Source organism: Lathyrus oleraceus, chromosome 5 (assembly GCF_024323335.1).
Source record: "Lathyrus oleraceus cultivar Zhongwan6 chromosome 5, CAAS_Psat_ZW6_1.0, whole genome shotgun sequence".
NCBI classification, from domain to species: domain Eukaryota; kingdom Viridiplantae; phylum Streptophyta; class Magnoliopsida; order Fabales; family Fabaceae; genus Lathyrus; species Lathyrus oleraceus.
In genome coordinates, this window is record NC_066583.1 from 205,313,569 (window position 1) to 205,321,756 (window position 8,188).

An 8,188-nucleotide genomic window follows, 5' to 3' on the forward strand; every position below is an offset into this window, starting at 1 on the left:
CTTGATGAATGCCTGGCTTTTTCCAAAGCTTTTCAGAAGATAACTTATGTATTTCTGATTTAGCAAACTAGTAGGAAATTTAAAAAGGCTAAAGGTATGATATGAATGACTTGTATATTTTAGATTGGTCCATGACCTTGCCGAGTATGACCAGAATTTTCTTCCTGCGACGATTTATAATCTTTAAGATTCCCGAGGACCCTGTTGGGCTTGTGATATGGAATAATGTAAGTAAAATATTTAGTTATGAAAAATAGTAAACCGCCTATGGCGAAATTGGTCATGGAAATCGAGGAGCACCAATAGGATCTTATCTTGCTGATGTTCCATAGCTTTGCACGCCCCAAATAGGGAGGATTCAGAGAGCCCCAATGAGGCTCAACTGATCATCATTCCAGTCTTACTACCTCCACACCTATCTATATTGAAATTGTGATGGCCTATGAGGTTTTTATCTCATAGGTGACAATGTATTTGTTCACCTGAGCCCCAAATACCATAACCTGCTTTAAATGAGTCATCATGTCTTTTGGTTGAAAAATGCATACCATATGGGCTTGAAGCCCCAATGAGCCGGTCCTTTATGTTTTGAAGGATTTTATCAAATGTCGTACATGAACCAGCTAGTTTCGATCAAATCATGTTGGATATTCGGCATTTGACAAGTTAACCACGCTGCTTGAAGTCGAAGATTTTGATTTTTACTTAACGACCGAAGCCGATTAGGCCAAATGTTTTATAACTTTACCCGATCAAAGTCGATTATGGAAGGGGCTTCAAGTGCGCTTGGACTTCAGTTAAGCCAGAGGTTTTATTAAATGTTACCCGAATGAAGTCGATTATGCCATAGGCTACAAGTGCACTTGGACTTCAGTTAGGCCAGAGGTTTTATTAAGCGTTACCCGGCTGAAGCCGATTATGCCAGAGGCTTCAAGTGCACTTGGACTTCAGTTAGGTCATAGGTTTTAAACGTTACCCGTCCAAAGTCGATTATGCCAGAGGCTTCAAGTGCACTTAGACTTCAGTTAGGCAAGAGGTTTTCTTAAATGTTACCCGACCGAAGCCAATTATGCCAGAGGCTTGAAGTGCGCTTGGACTTTAGTTAGGCCAGAGGTTTTATTAAATATTACCCCGCCGAAGCCGGTTATTCCAGAGGCTTCAAGTGCGCTTGGACTTCAGTTAGGACATAGGTTTTATTAAACGTTATCCAGCCGAAGCCAATTATGTTAGAGGACCCATATTACATGCTTTACATAATATTCTTCTCCAACCATGGGTGCCTCATTAAAAGCCTTCGTTCATGCAAGGGAAAAAGTGCACTCCGATAGTTTTATTTACGATATTTATTACATAGACTAGTTATGATAAAACTTAAGACTGATTAAACTCCAGGTCCTAGCTCTTTCTACATATTTTAAATCTTCCAACTTGTAAGCCTCGTTATTCACCCTATGACTGACACTAAAGGAACCTTCCCCGTCCAGGATCAACTCATCTTTTCCCCTAACGCCCACTATCTTCATTATCATCAGACTTACTATGTGATATCGTCCCTACCAGACCTTTACCTCGAACTTCCTGGTAATTATTTATGTGGCTGTCATGTTATCCAGACCTACCAAGCTGATTTCTTCATTCAGAGTGTGACGTCCCCAAGTCGACATGGTGTTCTCGGTCCATAACTTTCTGATCATGCCTTGCTCCCTTCTTACTCTAGACAGTACAATTCTGCTTATTGGATATGATGTTTCCCATCTAGTGAAGTGATCGATAGCCCTTACTGGAAACTTCATATGTCTGACCGCCACAAGTAGTGAGCTCGAATTATTCAGTACCTATTTACAAAACCTCCACAGTGTGCTTAAGAGGTCATGTACAAGAGGGTGGTTCCTTATGCTTCAAAAGATCAACTGCAAATGCACAACAAGAAGAACAATTATGCAAAAGCAAGAGATAAGATAAGCAATCCCTTAGAGATCAACATTCTACATCTTGCTTAAGTGTAAATTTTGATTGTAAATTTGTGTAATATGCTTAACAAAGAAGCATACTTGTAAACACAAATCTGTTGTAACCAAGATTGGTTATATTCCTCAAGCGAATGGGTTGGTCAAGTTCTTGAGAGGGCTTTGAGAGATTTTCAAAGAGAACGAACTCCTTAGAGGACCGGGTAGATCAGAATTCTTAAGGAGTCAATGAACGTCATATTTCTTAGGGCACCAAGTTGGTCAGAATTCATAAGAAATCATTGACATGCTTTCATTATTTTGTAATCATATTGATTATTAGAGTAAGTCATTTTCTAAGGTAAAATCGCTTAGGTGAGTGGACTGGAGGTAGCCTAGTTAATTGTGAACCAGGATAAAAAATACTTGTGTCTTTTATCACTGTCCTTGTTATTGAAGTTATTATTCTTGTGTTTGTTTTGGGTCGAAATAAATCTGTCATACTTGAAACCCAATTCAACCCCCCATTTCTTATGTTTCTTGCACCTTCAACTCCTTCATAAAATTCATCAACCATACATCTTGACACAAACACATAAATGCTGCAATGTACTCTTCCTCGCAAGAAAAGAGCGCCACAACTGGTTCCTTCTTAGAACACTAGGAGATTGTGTTTCTCCATACATAAAGATGTATCCAGTAGTGGATTTATGTCATCTTTATATCCACATAATTTGAGTCGGTATAATCGAGCAATTACAACTTTTACCTTTATCTGTTATGGGAAATAGAATTCTGCATCCAATTTGACCTTTGACGTATCTCATAATTCTCTTGATTGTTGCCAAGTGTGATGTCTTTGGCTTCCCCATCAATCTACTAACCATGCAAAAACTAAAGGCCAAGTCCGGTCTCATTGCACAAGTACTGCAACGTGACACACCTCAAGTGCACAACTGTGCGAGTATTAAAAGATCATCGAACCACAAGGAACAATGGATTGAATACCGAACTCTGTTCTATCGGTGTATATCTAGAGAGATTAAAATTTGAGGGTTTGTAAAACAACTTATTTAAAAAGCACTTTTTCATAGAACTTAAATAAAAATCACTTAATTTATGATGAAACAAATAGGACTTAGGGTCACAATTATTACGCTGACATCTTCATATGATCCAATTCACTTCTATTGTGAGAGTCCTGACACGATTTATAGAAAATAGATAAATATGGACAACACCTGATTTCTCCACTATGTTGCCCTATCGGTGACTGTCATACCCCAAAATTTGTCCGTTGATATTACAAAGCATTCCTCAAGACCCTCCGACTTGCTCTGCAAGGCACTGATATCAAATGGACAAAAGCCCAGCTCACAACAGGCCCAATCCAAAAGTGGCCCAAACCAGCTTGCTCGCTAGGCGAGCAATTCCTTCGCCTAGCGAACACTTCATCATGACACTCGCCCAGCGAAGCATCAGATCCAGGAAAAAGCCCAGAATGGCTTGCTCGCTAGGCGAGCAATTCCTTCGCCTAGCGAAGCTTGCGAAAATCTGAAGTTTTGGACCTCATTTTAAGCCCATTAGGTCACCACCTCTACTACTATAAATACCAGCTCCTCAGCCACGAAAAAGGACAGACCCAAAGGGAGAAACACAGAGGAAGACGGACAGAGAAGGACGGAAACCCTGGCGCAGAAACCCTACTAACCTGAAGGCAGCCCATCCGCACCGAAACTACCGTCGCCCCACTCAATCCGGCATCCAAACGATCAGTCCCTTTCAATATCGCAATTGCACACAGGTTTGCGTATCACCACTGTTTTACATTTTCAATCGATATTCTTTACATGCATGATGCATTACGATTAAAGTTTTGATATATAATTTGATTTCACATGTGAATCTAAGTATGAACATCCTATATCATTGTATATGCTATGCCTGTGATCAAATGCCATAAGAGTGCAGGTTTTCGGAAGTCATGCTGCTGTCAAACTCCAAACCCGTGGCCGCTCGCTAGCTCATCGCTAAGCGAGCCTGCAGCGAACATTCGCTGAGCCTTCGCTAGGCGAAGCAGAGGCGAGCAGGACAGTGGCTGCTTTGTCTCTTTGCTGTTCTATCTTATGCTTGTCAAATTATGATATTTTTTTTGCATCACTTGGCCTGAACTCATAACTGTTATGTTTATCTTATGGTGCAATTGTCAAATCATACTTTATCTCAATGCTCTAACCCGTGTGTTGAATGGTGTAAAGGCTTCCATATCCTCAATGAAGTGGCCGGCTAGGTACTCCACTTTACGTGTGGGAGACCTTCGTGGAGATGGATTCTAAATTACTTCACTTTAATGTGAAGATTCATATTGATTGCCTAATTAATTTTAATGTATTAATTTTTAATGTATTGATTTTAATGTGTTGATTTTAATGTGGAGATTCATCATAATTACCTAATGGACGTTAAAATATGGACTTTAAATAAATGATATCGGACCTCTCTTTGTTACCCCACGATTACGTAATACGGTCATGTCCCGCGAATGTGGGGATACACTTAGCAATGGCCCTTCGATTAAATCATCATAAAATAAATCATGGTCCCTCGGATGTTGCCTTCGGAAATACAATTTTGTCCCTCGATGACCCTTCGGTGTAGCCTACGGAAATGATGATAGCCCCTTCGAATGCTAAGGTATCCTCACTACTGTTGCCTTCAATGACCTATCGATGACCCTACGATGACCCTTCTACATCCCAAGGATAAAACTACTTACTTCTCAATAGTAAGGACAGTTTTACCCTCATGAGGATAGGAAATGCCCGGAAAGACCTCGGACAGGTACAACCCTTAATTGCTCATTCACAACCTAAAATATTTTTCCCACCTTACATATTTCAAACATCCTTTTTGGAAAATCACCACTTAGCATACATCCGTACTAGGATCATTGCTGAGTTATATTTTTCTAAATAACTTTCAAATCTAAATGAGATAACCACTTTGTATACATTCATGCAAGAATCATTACAAAGTTAAATTCTCCTTTTCAAAACATTTCCTACACATTTCTCAACCACCTTTTTCAAACTAGAAAACATAAATGATTGAGCAATTAAGAGCCCATGGATAACCATGGATACAAAGGGTGCTAATACCTTCCCTTTGTATAACGTACCTCCCGAACCTAAGAATCTAAATTAAGGTCTTTCCTGTTCTTTTCCACCTTTCCTTATGGGATAAAAGAAAAGTCGGTGGCGACTCTTGCTAACCGCGACATTGCGATTAAAAACACAAAAAGTCCAGTTCACCGTATGACAGAACTGGCGACTCTGCTGGGGACTTACAAAGAGAGGTCACCTTAAAAATCATTTATGTTTTAAACTGTTCCTTCTTTTGAGGGTATTTTATGCTTGAGTGAAAGATCCTACACCCGGATCTAGTGTACCTTAGGTAAGTAGCAATAGATCATCGCGACTATCCGGCGTATACTGGAATGGTTAAAATGATGGCTACGGTTAATGTGACACTTTGGATGTCCTGATGTTCCTCATGTTTACTTGAGGAAAAATTTGGCATTCACGTGGTGTCATCAAAGCATTAACCAGACCTTTAGAACCCTAATTGACTCATCCTAGCCATTAGAAAGTAGTGAGATAACTGCCTTCGGTTCCGACTGGGGTTGGTTGAGACTCGATACTACACTCTTTGAGATTGGACTTTAGGGAAGCTTTGGTCAACCACTTGGCGTTGCACTGAAGTGGACTTAAAGAAAGGTCGATGATCTGAGATCCTTCTAGAACCCGGTTACTATTCTAGGACAGGTTGAACCAACCAAACTTCAGTGGGGAGGGTACTTACCTATGGAACTCATGCAAGCCTTAAAACCTAGGAATGATGGTTGTGTGACTTGCTTGTGCTTGTTGTTTACTTAACATCATAACATCATAACATCATAACATCATAACATCATTGTACTAACCATTTCGAGGACTTAGGGATTTAACTTTGCTCTGTTTTGTTAAAAAAAAAAAAAAAAAAAGTTTCCTTTTTTTTGTTGGTTTACGTAAAGTTAAATTCCAAAAGTCCTTGAAAACATTTCATACATTGCATAGCATAACATAACATTGCAAAACAGGTACTCTAAAGGGATCAATGTTCTCACGGTTTTCATGCAAATAGAAAAATGGACCTCGAACAAACTGTCAAGGATCTCCATACTCAGAATGCTCAACTCCAGGAGATGATCTTGAACTTATCCAAGGGGCAGGAAGAACTGAAAGCTCTCTTGCTCGAGCAAAAGGAAGACAAGAAACCGGTGAGTTACATTAACCCGGGAAGAAGGCTCAAACGACAGGCCGCAAGAGTCGAGATTCGAATTCCGAAGGATCAAGAAGAGGAAACAGAGACGGATTCAGAAGATGAGAATGCTGATCCTTTCAACCCTGAGGATGACGATGAAGATTACGAGAATGAACAGTACTCTCCAAAAGATGACAAGTACAAGTTGTTGGAAGAACGCATGCTAGCTATGGAGGGTCGGAAGGCGCCCGGTCTGGATTTCGAAAGTTTGGGTCTAGTCTCCGATGTGATCATTCCTCGCAAATTCAAGGTCCACGCTTTCACTCAGTATGATGGGGCATCTTGTCCTCTGATGCATCTGAGAGCTTACGTAAGAAAGATTCAGCCGCACACCACTGATAGGAAGCTATGGATCCATTTCTTCCAAGAGAGTTTGTCTGGCACACAGTTGGAGTGGTATTATCAGCTCGAGAGCTCTAACATCCACACATGGACTGATTTAGCGACAGCTTTCTACAAGCACTACCGGTATAATTCTGAACTAGCGCCTACTCGGCTACAGTTGCAGAATATGACTATGGGATCTAAAGAAAGTTTCAAAGAATATGCTCAAAAATGGAGAGATTTGGCTGGCAGAGTCAAACCCCCTATGACCGATCGAGAATTGGTGGACATGTTCATGAGCACACTGACTGACCCATTCTACAGCCATCTATTGAGGAGTTCCTCATTGGGTTTCACTGAACTTATATTAACAGGTGAACATGTTGAAAGTGGCATTCGACGTGGGAAGATACAGGCGACTACCTTTGATCCTCCGGAGACTCCTAATGGCATCACTGCCCCTCTGCCTAATCATGACGAGACTGTCAATGCTGTGGAAGATACTGATAACGATTATGACTTGGATAGCTGGATTCTCCCAATAATTGATGACGAACTCAATAATTGGAAGGCTGAAGACACTATCCCGATTTCCTTTAGTCAGGAGTAATTGTTATTGCTATTTTGGTGTTTCAAAGCATTGTGTCTATACCCGGGGCACAATAGCTATTTTTTTTCAAGGGTTTTTGTCATTTTCATAAGCATATTTACATTCAATAAATCAATGGACTTTTTGCATTCAAATATTGCGCTCTTTATCTTTCCTGTCATTTTTCAAACAAGCTATGTTTTCTTGCACACACTCACGTCACAATTTTCTGATCCATATCCACTATGGATCCTGTTGATAATAGTTCTGCTACTGTTCATTATGACTTTGAAAATCCGGTCTACCAAGCCGAGGATGGAGGTGAGGAAGATTGTGAAGTCCCTGGAGAACTTGCCAGACTGGTACTACAAGGAGAAAAGACCATACAGCCGCATGAGGAATCAATTGAAATTGTAAATCGGGGTACTGAAATAAACAAGAAAGAAGTCAGAGGTTTCTTGGGGCACTCGAATTACATTGCCCGATTCATTCCACACTTGACTGCTACCTGCAAACCCATCTTCAAATTACTAAAAAAGAAAAATCAAGAGGTGGTACGGAATGATGAACGACAAAATCAAGAAATATCTCCAAGAACCTCCAATTCTAATGCTACCAGTTGAAGGAAGACCTTTAATCATGTATTGGACCGTGTTAGAAAATTCAATAGGGTGTGCTGGGGCAACATGACGAGTCTGGTCGAAAAGAGCATGTCATACACTGCCTTAGCAAAAGGTACCGACTGTGAAACAAGATACTCACAGCTCGAGAAAGCTTGCTACGCTTTGGCCTAGGCTGCTCGCCGACTAAGACCGTATATGTTGAATCATACCACTTTATCGATTTCTAAGATGGATTCTATCAAATATACATCTGAGAAACCTGCTATCCCCTGAAAGAATTATCACTGACAATGGTACTAATTTGAACAACAAAATGATTGCTGAACTCTGCACGCAGTTCAAAA